Raw genomic sequence first — 15,896 nt, forward strand, 5'->3', positions numbered from 1 at the left:
TACTTTTCATTTCTTTTGTTTTCTGCCTTTTCGGTGTTTTTTCTTCTTTGAAGATTTGTTTACGTAAGCAGGGAAAAGAAACAAAGAAGCGAACGATCAATTCGCAACAAGTCGTAGTAATAGTGAGACCGACAATATAATGAGCAGACATTTAACAAACAATAAATCATAATATTTATATAAATAAACTTTTCGGAATACATCAAAACTTTAAGGGTCAACAGATTTCGCAAAACAAGTTGTCAAATTTGAAAGCAGTATGTGACTGCAGTTTCAATGATAGCTGATATATTAGTTCGTTTATATTACATATTTTCTATTTGGTTGCTTAACTCATTTTTAATGGATTTCATTACCTTCTGATACTTATAATATGCCAGTTATCAAAGTGACAGTAACTGTATGCGTATGTGTTTTTTTTATCATCAGCCGAACTAAAAAGTAAAATCACAAAACTATTGAACTCCGAGGAAAATTCTAAAACGGAAAGTCCCTAATCAGACGGCAAAATCAAAAGCTCAAACACATCAAACGTATAGAAAACAACTGTTATATTCTTGATTAAATGCGTTATTTCTAATTTTCACAGAAAATGTAGCGCTGTTTGAATTAAAATATATTTACATGCTTTGTGTGATAAACTCAACATACATACCAGTCATTATACGTTGTAAGACGCGCGTTCCTCTGCAAAATAATCACCAATGCGGCTCTAGTAAAACAAGTTAAGAAGGCCTAAAACATGAAGAGTAATTATAACTAAACATACTGGAATGACCGATTAATAAAAAAAAGTGATTTATATTGAATATTGGCAAATAATAAAATTGAGAATGGAAATGGGGAATGTGTCAAAGAGACAACAACCCGACCTAAGAGAAGATAACAGAAGAAGGTCACCAACAGGTCTTCAATGCACCAAGAAATTCCCGCACCAGGAGGCGTCCTTCAGCTGGCCCCATAACAAATATATATACTAGTTCAGTGATAATGAACGCCATACTAAACTCCAAATTCTACACAAGAAACTAAAATTAAAAATAATACAAGACTAACAAAGGCCAGAGACGCTCCTGACTTGGGACAGGCGCAAAAATGCGGCGGGGTGAAACATATCATGTTTATGAGATCTCAACCCTCCCCCTATACCTCTAGCAAATGCATAAAAGTAAACGCATAACAATACGCACATTAAAATTTAGTTCAAGAGAAGTCCGAGTCTGATGTCAGATGATGTAACCAAAGAAAATAAACAAAATGACAATAATACATAAATAACTAGCAATTAACTGACATGCCAGCTCTAAACTTCAATCAAACTGATTGAAAGATTATGTCTTCATCATATGAATATCAGGCACAATCCTTGCCGTGAGGGTTTAGTATCATACCATCATAACATATATGAGAAGAACATAACCCGTGTCATGCCAACAACTGGTTTTTAAATAAATGTGTTATGCTCCGATGCAAAGACCCTATTAAGTGAATCAATATTAACGCCAAAATATGCAATCTTTAATGACCTGACAACAGTATCGTAACTATATCCCTTCTTAATAAGTCTATTTAAAGGTTTTGTTAGCTTCTGAGGTGAATACTGACATTTTTGTGCTTTATAAAGAATATTTCCATAAAATATCGGATGTGAAATACCTGAACGTATAAGAAGTCTGCATGTTGAGCTATATTTACGAATGATGTCCTTATACCGATGATAAAATTTAGTAAATGTTTTGACTAGTTTGTGATATCGAAAACCCTGGTGTAATAATTTTTCAGTAATACATAAATTTCTCTCGTTAAAATCTAAAACATTGTTACATACACGAGCGAATCGTACAAGTTGAGATATATAAACACCGTAAGATGGTGACAAGGTAACGTCACTATCTAAAAATGGATAATTAAAAATAGGAAATAAGAAATCATCTCTTTTATCATAAATTTTAGTATTAGGCTTTCCGTTAATGATATAGATATCAAGATCGAGGAAAGGGCAGTGGTCATTGTTAGTATTTGCTTTATTTAAAGTAAGTTCAAAAGGATAATTTTCTGGTATACATACTGAAGTCGTCATTATTGAGAGCCAAAATATCATCCAAATATCTAAAAGTATTATTACATTTGTGTATCAGATGTTGTTTCGATGGGTCTTTGCTGATTTTTGTCATAAATTGTAACTCATAGTAATATAAAAATAGGTCCACAATAAGTGGTGCACAGTTAGTCCCCATTTGAATTCCGATAACCTGGCGATATACTGAATCTCCACAGCGAACAAAAATGTTTTTTTAGTAAAAATTCAAGGGCAGATATACTATCAAAGCATGTCCAATTGACAAGGTTCTTTTGTTTATTGCTACTAAAAAATGACTTAAAAGAGTTTGAACATATATATACACATTCTGACTTTTTAAATGCCCAATTAATCAGGTGTGTGAATTTTTTCTTAATGAGGATGTGAGGCAATGTGGTATATAGGGTAGACAAATCAAAACTTTGAACAGATTCAAATCACCAATATAAGCATGCAATTTGTCAAGTACTTCCAACGAGTTTTTGACACTCCAAAAGTAATTAATTCCACTATTTTCGAAGGCCTTATTTGAACAATTTATTATCAGGTTTTTGATTGTACCAAGTGTTCTGGTAAGAAGAATAGATAATTTAGTAGTGGAACAATGGCTTGAAGATGAAATAAATCTATATTCGTAAGGTGTTTTGTGTAGCTTCGGAAGCCAGTACATAGTTGGGACTTGCATTTTTTTTGGGTCTGCTTGTAAAGCGGTAGCTAAAAGTTTATGTTTGTTACATATGTCGTTTTCTGAAAATGGAGTCAGTTGGAATGTTGGTGAACATTGGTGATTTTTTTTTTGTAGAACCTCAATGTAAAATTTACGTCAAACAATTATAATATTATTAGCAGCTTTATCGGCCGGGACAAAAACAAATTCCTTGGCTAGTTCTTTTAGTTTATGTTTGATACGCGAAATGGGTTTATTGTGGTTATTGTTAAGAGTAAAATGTTCTTTAAAATGTTGAATACGTATATCAACTATGTTCATAACTGAATTAAAAAAAGAGTCCAAAGACTTTTTGTCAGCTTTTTCCCGTTTTATCCATTTTAAACAGTAAGTACTGAGTGAGTCGTGGATGATATTACGACACTCATTCCAATTAATAATTGACGGGGGACGGTATTTAGGTCCTTTACTGAGGAATGATTTTAACTCTCGGTCTTGAACGATGTTAAGATCTCCTGTTATAACATGGGAAATGGGTGTATAAATGTATTCGGAATTACTGCAATTACATGAAGTAGGTGTATTTTCACTGATATTAACATCTTTATGAGTTTTAATGTCCCTTTGGTATATTTCGTCCCTCTTTTATACAATTGTCTATAAATAAACACAAATTTCCGGGTAGATTTCTTGTAAATATAAAAATAAGAGGGTGCTCAGTATTATCAAAATATCAGGAATTTGTTCTTTAATAGAATGGTCGTTAAAAATACCGGCAATATGTACAAAATCAAAACCTTTATTGACATACTTTCTTTTAATAAAATGTTTTTATGATCTTCATGGCGATCAATTTAGGGAAACAGTTTAGAATAACAATATGTCATTATAATTTGAACGATTTCATACTTAGGACTGCTATATGAAATTGTGTTACAATCAAATAAACATGTTCCTTCAATAAATACTTACACTGTTAAACAAAAAAATACAGGAATGTTGTGTTAGTAAAGTGTCGAAAATATCCTAGATTGTTGACAAATAGAAATGTAAAATATAACTTTCGACTGTTTATATAGTGTATGTATATGTGTTTACGTACTGATCATGGAAAATTCATATATTTGCTGAGGATCACTTTAAAATTGTTTGAATATCAAACAAAATGAGAGGTGCAAAATAGGATTAAATAAAGAAGTAATAAAGTCTTGGAATTTGACTGACGGAGGGGGGGGGGGGGGGGGGGGGGGGGCAAACAAACCAACCAGACACATTTGTCGATATTTGAAAGCATGTAATATGGGTAAATAAATGTATAAAATTCGGTAATAACCCAATTATATTTGAGAACTGGATTAGGAGTGATCTAATTTACATAAATGATATCTTAGATGATAAAATGTCATTATCGGAAATCTACATTCTAAACAAATTAAAGTACAAAAAAACTGGATCGCCGAATTTCAAAAATTAAAAAAATCTATACCAGCAGAATGGATTCAAGTTGTCCAAAAAGAGAATTCTGTCAAAACTACAGTTAATATTCAGAGAAAAAAAATCATATGGAAAAATAATTTTATCCATACTACATTATTAACAAATAAAATGTTATATAACTCTTTCATAAGTATAAAACTAGAGTCGTCAATAGGGATACACGGATGGCTTAGAATCCTACCAATACAAGAAAGTCTTAATATGAATACATTGTACAAATTTATTTTTGAATATATGACTGAAAATAAATTAAAAATATTTAGATTATTAAATTACTACATTATATTGTTCCAACTAAAAAACTGTTATTGCAGTGGAAAGTAACTAAGACAGATAAGTGAAATTTTTGTAAGCAAGAAGAAGATTATGCTCACTATTTTCTGAAGTGTAGATATTTGAAAAAAATTTGGCAAAAAATCTATGAACTCCTTAAAAGAAGTAAAATAGATTTTGATATTAAATTGCAACATCTGGTATTTGGAAATAAAATCACAGATAGTAAATATTATTTTTTGAATTATATACTAACAGTATTAAGTTTTTCTATTTATAAGTCATACTATGTATCCGAGCAGAGAACAAAAACTGTTGATGTCTTTAGTATTTTTGAAAATGAATTTAATAAAAGAATAGATGCATATAAATCAAAATGTCCAATGTTATTGTCAATTAGAAAGAATTTTTAGCATTGATGAATCTCTGCATAAGACAACTATACATCCTGTATATTATTTTTTATAAGTTAATAAGTTGGATCAGCTGTTTATTTCCCTGGATAAGCAGTGGAGTGTAACAGGGTAAATCAAGAGAAGCTTGGACTCTTGGTGAAATTTTTAACAAGCAAGATTAGATGAATAAATATTATTATGTTGTTTAAAAAAAAAAAGGATTAATTATGACGAATCGATGGGAATTCGAAAACTTCAGATTACGGGTTCAGTAGCACAAGCAGATATCGCTTGATTTTCAAATAGAACTGACGAAGTCCATGTCAGTCGAATAAAGAAATAATTATTTTTTTGGGAGCAGTAGCGGATACAAAAGTGAAAAGGAACGGCAAGCGGACCAAAACCCACATCCCTATAAATATATATATGTATATTGTACCAGCTATGAATAGTATACCTCTATCAAATATAACTGCAAACGGAAAATCATAAAGATCAATGTTCAACGGATATTATTCGAACAAATTAAATCAACCAAAATGAGACAAGTGATTCAACCCTGGATAAAACGACGTATACCTACAGCTAATCCATTCTAAGTCTAAAGAAATATAAAGGATTCACTTATGTACATGTACATGTATCATTTCAAATTGAGTTACGTTCTAATATACTGCTTCCCAAATACGGATAAAGAGTAACAGTCAAACACAGACATGATTAAACAACCTATATTGTAAAATGGTAAATTTCTGTTGACATTGCCGTAGGCATTACGAAAGTTTTTTTTTAGTATTTTGAAAGAAGGAAGAAAAAGAAACAACCAAGGCATATTCAAATTTAATTGATTAAAATATTAAAATTGTGCAAAAATATACAAGATATGAGGCACCTCTTATACAAAAATAGAAATAAGGAAAAAAAGAACAAAATTTAAGTAAAGTCAACTAGAATTGAACGGAATAAATAAGAACTTAGAATTACTAAATAAAATAGAGTTGCATTGACACATGTTTTGTCCCATACCTGGATCATGTAATCCAATGTTGTTTCATTCTTTCAAGACGGACCCTTTCATAATTTGCTTAATTGTACGAGGTATGCTCATTATAGATAACCAATCAGTGATTTACTGGTATTTAAATATTTGTTTTGTGTCATTTTAACGGCTAAATGTATCACAGGCAATCTCACCACATGTCCGTATTCTAATTCTATGTCATGAACTCCATGTGTGATGCTTTATTCTGTAGTAAAACCAATTTATAACCAATGATTTCAAATCCTACAATATTTGCCAGATTGTCGCGTGTAACACTGAATAACATGTTAACTTTACAAAATATGTATACATGAAAACTTAAACAGTCGTATTCATTAGTAAATTTCTGATTGTGTTCAAATCTTTTTACAGATGTCTGTTTCATACTCTAGATTATTAAATTTGAAGTGAAAAAAATATTAATAAACAAAGTTTTTAATTTGTTTTGTTGATTTGTTTTTGTTGTTTTGGTTGGTCTCCCTACTTCTTCTATTTTTGTCATTTTTTATTATTTGCTTTTGTTTTGCTTTGTTTTGTTTGTTTGTGCGATTCAACTGTATGGTTGTTTTATTTAGATTTGATTCGTCTGGTTTAGAAGGCTTTGTTAAAGTCGAGCGGGGAGAAGCGTTTAACCTTCATTAAAATCATGATTTTATCCCTTAAAAATAAAATTTGTTTCTTTAATCAAGGTGACTAGTGTACAAAAAATTTTCGCTTTCATTTTACTTGGAATTGGTCAAAAGTTAAAATGGTGTAAAATGTCTTCCAAGTATTTAATTGAATTGCTTGCTGGTGTATACAAACTTATGACTTCATTACATAAATTTATAACTAACACTCAACAATAAGTTTCAATGGACAGGACATATAAGGAAATTTGACAAATTATACTATATTGAATTCGGAGATGAGTAAAACTGTTCAATTAAATAAATTGAACAACAGGAAACACATTTCGGTTAATGATTAAAACGTTGAAATTGTTTGTATTGACCGAATAAATATTTTTCAATATCTAATTTAATTTTCAGATCGTAAACTTTATTTTCTACTACTAATAAAAGTAAATAGTACAATACAAATTCCAAGCCTAGACAATTTCTATTATTTTGCATCGAATTGAAGATATTTTATTACTCTTTAGTAGTAGTAGTCTAGTCATAAAATGATAGAAATTTGAGATATGATACCTGGTATTGTTGTAATCATAATAATGTTATTAAATAATTCATATCCATAGAAATAACATTCGTCAATACACAGAAATGAAATTTTTAATCTCTGTTTATCCAATCGATGGTCCCGCTGCGGGAAAATATTGTTTTATTTTCAAAATTATGACAGCGCAATCAACTACGAAAATAAATAATCAGTCCACGAAAATAATCCGAAACTAAGTATAAATATGCGTCGTAATAACGTTTAATCAAAGGTTACAAAGAAAACAGTGAAAAGCATCTGTCATGTGTTATTAATGGTTTTACAGCACGAGTTCCGTAGAGGCCAATTATAATTATTATATTATTAATTGCTAGAAGCATCAAAGATTTTAGTGTCGTTTAAATAATTATTGTGTACATTGAATAAAACCATCTTAAATCAATATCGGAATAAGTATTTCCGGAACAATATGACCTGCTTCCGTTTCGGATATCTGATTAAGCCTCGATTTCCTAATGTATAATTTATTGTTTCTCAGTATAGTTTTTAGTCGGAATTTTAGTATTAAGGGTATGGTCATAAATAAAGCAATGATTAGGAATGAATGAAAATAGTAAATTCTAGTATAAAGAGCTATATCAAAAAAGAAGATGTGGTATGATTGCTAATGATACAACTCTCCACAAGAGACTAAAATGAAACCGAAATTAACAACTATAGGTCACAGTACGGTCTTCAACATGAGCAAAGCCCATACCGCATAGTCAGCTATAAAAGGCCTCGAAATGACAATGTAAAACAATTCAAACTAGAAAACGAACGGTCTCATTTATATATAAAAAAAATAATTATATAAATGAGGCAGTTAGTTTTCTAGTTTGAATAAAAAAAAATGTAACACATAAACAAACGACAACCACCGAATAACAGGCTCCTGAATCTATGTCTATTTTCTAATGATAGACATCTTTATATTATAAACTCGAACACATCGATTGTCTTTTTAATACGGAACCAGACAAAATGTCCGGGTTCCCTAATATATTGAAAGGATTTTAGGTCCTCAATGACTTTTCATTGGTGAGTCAGTTGTTTATCCCTTCCCTTTCATGAATGTGACCTACCGAATAAGACTATTTACCGGATTTGTAATCACATATGCAACACGACGGGTGCCACATGTGGAGCAGGAGCTGCTTACCCTACGGGAGCACCTGATATCACCCCTAGTTTTTGTTGGGGTTCGTGTAGTTTATTCTTTAGTTTTCTATGTTGTGTCATGTGTTCTATTGTTTTTCTGTTTGTCTTTTTCATTTTTAGCCATGGCGTTGTCAGTTGTCAGAACACTTTCATTTTTGTCAACGTATCGGCGTGTATGAATAGATTTTTGGACATGTATAAGTTATTTAACTATCTTTGTCTTGTAATATGTTACCCTGTTCGTTATATATGTTGGATATTATTGATACAAAAAAGTCATTTGGTTATTATTCTAGAGTATTAATGATTGTATAGAAATGTGTAAATGAAAAAGATATTTATTTTATAGTGATCAATCGTTGCTATGTAAAAATCAAAACCTGATTTAAATGAATGAAAGTTGTTTTAGAACTGTCATAAACCAAAACTGTTTTAGCGCATTATTTAAAGACAGCTGACAAATTTTTACCCAAATTTCTCTTTCAATTGGTTTAGTATCCTCTCCTTTTTTAAAGATTGTTTTTTGTGTTTTTCATTTTTTATTGTTTTGAGTGTCCCTTGTTATATATAAATTTATTTATTATTGTAAATCACGTCATTCCCTTAATCTCCCCATTCTCTATCAAATTTAAAACTTTTTTATAACCATTGTAATAGAAATATTGATGCATGTTCGTTATTGAATGTCTATTGCTGACCTTAAGATGTTTACGAGCATCTGGCGTATACATATTTTCGATTTGAGCGTCACTAATGAGTCTTTTATAGGCGAACCACGCGTCTGGCGCAGATATAAACTTTTTATCCTGGTATATATGATGAGTTTATTTATCTGATACCTAGTATATTGTTGATGAGTTTATTCTTAACTTTTCTTTATTTCTAGTTTCCAATGCTCGTAAATTTCCTACTGTTTGAGTTCTCTCGCCACTGCGCTGTCTTATAATAGTTATCAAAGGTACCAGGATTATAATTTAGTACGCAAGACGCGCGTTTCGTCTACATAAGACTCATCACTGACGCTCATATCAAAATATTTAAAGAGCAAAACAAGTTTTTCGAAAATTTCAGTTTTGTAAACAGGAAATTTAATAAAATGACCACATTATTAATATTCATGTCAACACCGAAGTGTTGACTACTGAGCTGGTGATACCCTCGGGGACGAAACGTTCACCAGCGGTGGCATCGACCCAGTGGTGTAAATAGCTATCAAAGGTAACAGGATTATATAAGCCTGGTATCCTTGATGAGTTTATGCTTGATATTGACGTTGCGTTGGTGTTTATTGATATCTACCCCACATATCCATTTCAACATATATTACATTAAATTATACAGATATATATATTTATAACCAACACACAAAGAATGTAAGATTGTTATCATACAAATCGTTATGTAACTTTAAAATTGCAAACTATTTAAATCAAAATGACCATGAAATCAGTTATTGAATGACGTCACATAAATAATTAGTTTAAACGCCGTTGCGTAAATTCAAATACCAATCATTTGTCAAGTTTAATTAATTATAAAACTAATGATTGTTGCTATTTTCTATTTCATACTACTTCTTCTCGAATGGATGTATTCAAGAAATATGCTAAAGTGAGGTCAGATATCATGATTTGGCCGATTATGTACTCTTAATTTACATTTTGAAACGGATTTTCATGTCCTTCGTGATAAATAAATAAAGTATCAGTACAGTATTATACCCCACTGGTGGTTAGATCAATACAGTTTCTGAAAATTCTAAACGCAATTGAAATACCATGAATAAATTAAAATTAAAACCGAAAGAAATTTAAAAAAAAGATGAATATGAAATGTAAAATAGAATTTTAACCCTACTATATTCGATCTCGTAACATTTTGCCATCAACTTGTTGAAAAGATAGACAGGTTGAAATCAGAAATTAATCGCAGTCATATACACCAGTACGCGTTTGTATGGAAGTCTAAATGACGAAGTTATGTGTTGTGTCGTATAGACATCAAGGAACTCGACCCGCTGTATTTTCATTCAGCTCTATGTCAGTAAATTACACTAATGTCTGCAGTCCGCGAAAAGCACTCACACCAACGTATCGTCTAAATGTGAAAGAATTCAATCGTGTTCTACAAATAGCTGAAAAATACAAGTTTTTAAAAAGGTCATCAAAGTTGGTTTTATTTCATTGACAATTGTTTAAAACATTGCCGAATTTGCAATTAAGAATGATACTGTTTAATATGTATGAAACAGTATACTGTAGCAGCTGATACAAGTTTGGTATTTTGAAAATTATCACTTACATGTAGTGTTTAATCTATTAGTTTTGGCTGAATACTTCAAAATTGTCCCAAACTATCAAAGCGTACATCAAATATGTATTATCAAATACATATATTTACACAGTTCGTTTTTACATCTATTGTATTTGAATATATAAATGTAAACTGTATACATGTGTAATGTTTAAGGGCCTTAATGAAAATTAGACTAGCTCTAATTAAGTTACCCTCTTTAAATAAAGAATTTATTATCATTATTATTATCATTATTCACATTCGAATGTAAGAGGGACAAAAGATACCAGAGTGACAGTCAAACTCCTAAATCGAAAACAAACTAACAACGCCATGGCTAAAAATGAAAACGACAAACAGACAAACAATAGTATACATGACACAACATAGAAAACTAAAGAATAAGCAGCACGAATCCCACCAAAAACCAGGGGTGATATCAGGTGCTCCGGAAGGGTTAGCAGATCCTTCTCCACATGTGGCACCCGTCGTGTTGCTCATGTTATAACAAATCCGGTAAATAGTCTAATTCGGTAGGTCACATTTATGAAAGGGAAGGGGATTGTAGTTACGACGTAAGGAACATATCCGATATCATTTGTGAAACGGTTATTCCATAACGGTCAACCAACTCGTGATGGCGTCCGTAAAATTTACGAAGGAATGATTTCAATTTCACCAATTGGAACTCTTGGTTTAATAGCTTCCTTGTTAGCAGCAACCTTCTATCAAGAAAATCATTGATAGGAAATGCAAGCATATATAATGAGTATATAAGAAATTCTACTTATCACTTCATTTCAATAATGACACTTACTTACTGCAGGGGCAACGCGTTATGATAATAGCTTGTATAACATCAGAAGTCCATTCCCGTCTGGACATGATAATGAATTCTGTATCTTTACAACTCTTTAATACAAAATTGTGTAAATCGTTGCTGAAGAATGACAAATGTCGACAATGTTAATACTTAACCTTAACTACGGTTCAGATTTCGATAGATATGTCATCAGTTTAGACAAACAAAACTGTCGATATAGTAATACGTTTCAAATGTAAATATTAACTTATATTAATCTTGCAAACTATTGCGCTGACAATTTATTAGATAATGCATAAAACCAACCATAAAATTATGAAGCTGTAAAAAATCAATGTCTTTGTATGTCGATTTTGTATTTTTCTCATTACTCAAATTTTGCGTTACAGTAATAATATTTGCACAATCATAAGTTTCGTTTTTTATAACTTTTAATTTAATTGTATTCATATCTCAATATTCACACATTTTAATTGCAATCGTTACAACACCAGGAGGAAGTTTTACTGTAAAAACACAATAAAAAACCAATATCTTTAAAGATTTATTTGCTTTAAAATTAAGATTTTTTTTAGTGACTAAAGTTTACTCTTTATGGCCTTATTTCAAGAGTAAGCAGGTACACTTAATGATAACACATATACAAGGTCACTTGGAAATCATTTTAGCGGTACTGTTTAGCTTAAGATATGAGACAATACCGTAGTAAAAAAGTAATATCGATGAAAAACACACAATTGTCCACAAAATTCTACACAGAAAACTAAAGAGAGAGAAACACAAAACTCACCAAAATGAGGGTTATCTGAGGTACTCGAGAAGGGCAAGGAATTACTTCTTTATTAGTTGCACCCGTAGTGTTGCCTTAAATCCAGTAAACATTTGATATATATTCGCAATTACTGATGTCATAAACAAGGAAAAAAGTAAGGTGCTGTCTCTGATGTTAACATTCATTAAGATTGTTTTACGTTGCATTAACATTCCATTTGGAAAGTGGGTACATGTATGTGGTATCATTTGTAAGATAATAGTCTGGTATATATGTTACAGTGAATTTGTTAAATCAGTGATTTGGTAAAATCCTTGGAATAATTAGTGTTTATGTAAAGTCACTAACAGTTTCAGGGATTTTACAAAATCCCTCGCAAGATTAAATGTTTAAACTTGAGGATAGAAATGTATTTTCACAAAACAAAAAGAACAATGATTTTCAAATATATTTGATTAATAAATAACTAACTAAACTATTTAACAGAGATTATAAAAGATAATAGGAATATATGAATTGATATTATTAATAAGACTACAATTTACTTATTTTTGCATGATGAATATTGTGTTGGTACTTTTTTTCGCTTCTCCACATTCGGAAGAACTTTTTACATACACATTTTTACTTTTAATTCGATTTGCATCTAATACGTCTCTCATTACGGCAATGACTCCAATGGTTTACATGTTTTCATAATAACGTACACTGCATGATAAATATAAACTTAGTTTCGAACAAGCAAAAACATGAAGAGCTTCTATTGTCTCTTTTCTGTGGGCTTTTAGCAAAAGGTTTGAAAAGTTCTTCTTTTTGGTTCCATATGTTACATTGTAATGTTCCCTCGATAATTGAAATGACTCAGTTTTGTGTGAAAGTTTGCTCTTGTTGCAAAGAGTAATTTTTCTACAGTATGTCATTTATACGGGAAACGGGAACTGTTTTCCATATCAATTTAGCTTACAGTTTCCGATTGATCTCTCACACGATTTTATTTTTTAAAGCTTTTCTTAACACTTAAAACTTTTGATTGAAAAGCAGTTGAGTGTTACCTTTTAAACATGCTATCAAAAAGTAAGATCATAAAAATACTGAACTCAGAGGAAAAATTCATAACGGAAAGTCCCTAATCAAATGGCAAAATCAAAAGCTCAAACATATCAAACGAATAGACAACAACAAATAATACACAGGCCCGTAGCCAGGAATTTCCAAGAGGAGTTATTTAGGCTCACAAACTAAACTTTAACAGTCACAATTCAAACAAAACGTTGACTTTAACAGTGCTAATTTGTTTTCAAGGGGGGTTCGTACGACCCCCCCCCCCCCCCGTCCCCCTGGCTACGGGTATGATATGGTTTTAATTTTATAATTTAATATAATACAAGATTGCATTTAAAAACTTTTGCACATGTTGCACAATTCAACCAACAAAAAGTACATTCCGTGATTTAAAGGTGATTGACAGGCGATAGAACTGAAATTATGTATTTCGATCTGCTACATTTGATCCCGTTTGAAAGCAATTAAGTAAACAAACTGCAAGTTTTTGTTCATCGCTAACTATAAATAATTAAACAAAATAAAAAAACTAGAAATTTTGACACTTGAAATTACTAAGGTGGAACTTGTCAATTTCTGCCATAGGATTTTTATTGTAATGCCACACTATTCATTTTTTGCAATGCAAATATTTACTGAGGCTTATTAAATCCGATAAATACTTGTCCTTCGGTGTATAAAACCTATTCCAAAATGTAGTATTGAATCAGAAAGTGGTTGATAAAGTAAATTCCAATCATTCAAAAAAATCAAACAATTTTCGCTTGTATCGCCATACGTATCGGTACCGGAAGTTGCTGATATTACAAAAATGTTGAAACTGACATGACAATCTGTCGGCTGCTCTATATGTTAATGCATTTCTGTAATTAAAATATTAATCAATTTTAATTTTCTATGACACAAATCAATTACTGTCACAACCGTTTGGGTGAGTACCAAACTGTGCTTAAATCAAAATTTCAGTGAATGTTGATTGATAATATTTCCTCGGTTTATGTACAAACTCAAACATTCCATGACAGTTAGTATTTTGATGTTTAACATTTAAAGGGTATTTGTCTTATTTCATGTTTACAATTAGATCAACAATAAATAAACCAAATAGAGAAAGGATAGAAAAACTGTTGTTCACCTATGTGTTGTTAGCATAGGCACATGCAATGATCACTTTTAAGTATTCGATTTTTCCTTTAAATTGTATAGCTCTTCGTTTGGCAAAAACAAAACGACACATTAAAGTATTAACTAATCACATACCCCACCAAAGACCGTGTGTAATCTATTATTAAAGTTCAATCCAGAAAAGAGCTTCGGAAGCACGAAATTAATAATACAAGTGTTATCTTAAAACCGTTATAACTATTGCTTTGGTCCAATTTTCAGAACTGGTATTCGAACAAATACTATTGGGATATCGGGCCAACACCGCCTGTATTGTGTCCACCGCTCTAGACCCCTCAGTTCAATCTAGATACGTACATGTAGTCTAGTGGTCTAGAGCGATCGACACAGTTCAGGCGGTGTTGTTTCGATATCTCAATAGCATGAGTTCGAATCCTGTCGAAGGAAGAACAAATTTAACATGATTGTAGAGCTGATATAAAGAGTAATTATGAATACAATATGTTTCACCTTCACTGGTGATTCAATGTATGGATCTGTCTTAGAGTTGTCAGTTGTTTAGACTTATAAGTTTGGTATCTTTCGCCTCTCATTTACCTCAGCTATTTATTGATTGAATTGAAGGTGATGTCCTTTATGTTATTACCTTGACAAACTTTATCATGACATTGAATATTCAAAAATAGTTTTCTTTCTTTTTCTTTGGGTTGTTATCTTGGTGATTTTTTTCATTTTCTAAGTGATTTTTACATTTTGTGAAATTTATACTCTGGCATTTCTTTTTTTAAATTATTTGTATTTTTCGACAAATAAAGTTGTATTAACGCTTGTCACGACTTTAAAGACGTCATTGACATATAAATAAGTCATTATTAAATCATTGACAATTTTGAAGTTAGTGTAGTTTTCGAGAAAAAAAGTGTTATTGATCAACATTTTTTCCCTTTTTATCGCTTTTCACCTACGCTTACTATTATTGGGATTGAATCTTGATAAACACTATTTAATTCGTATGTACTCGTTGGGTTGTGTTAACGCAATTACCCCCACTTTTAGACTGAATTCTTTGGTTGGTTCTTTTTCAATGAGCGGGCGTAATTATATACTTTTCGCTAAATCATTATGAGCAGAACCGAACTTTAACCTTTAAAATTAAAAATTTTATCAATGCATATGGTTCCATCTCAAAATGAAAGAGAAGAAAATTGAAAAAAAAACACAGAAGTAAATAAATTATGCAAACATCATAAAATTATGTTGTTTGAAAATAATTAAAAAAAAAAATTAAAACATTAATTGAAAACGTTTAATAGAAACAAATTTAAATTTTCGATCAATCTATAACGCTTTAGATGAAATTTGCTATTTAAACTTTCTTTTTCCAAAATATCTTAGTCAATGAATAAAAACTAGTATTATATTATATCAATATACATAAATATTCTATCAGATATAATTGTCCTCAAATATCTAGAAGGCAGGCTATATTACACTGTATTAAATT

At 30.8% G+C, this 15,896-nt stretch overlaps 1 protein-coding gene across 2 annotated transcripts in view; it reads left to right on the top strand.

Annotated features, from left to right (window-relative positions):
* Positions 1-15,896, top strand: part of LOC139502492 (uncharacterized) — a 68,067-nt gene that overhangs the window by 15,682 nt on the left and 36,489 nt on the right. The gene's annotated exons all lie outside the window — the stretch shown is intronic.

This window comes from Mytilus edulis, chromosome 14 (assembly GCF_963676685.1).
Source record: "Mytilus edulis chromosome 14, xbMytEdul2.2, whole genome shotgun sequence".
Taxonomy (NCBI): domain Eukaryota; kingdom Metazoa; phylum Mollusca; class Bivalvia; order Mytilida; family Mytilidae; genus Mytilus; species Mytilus edulis.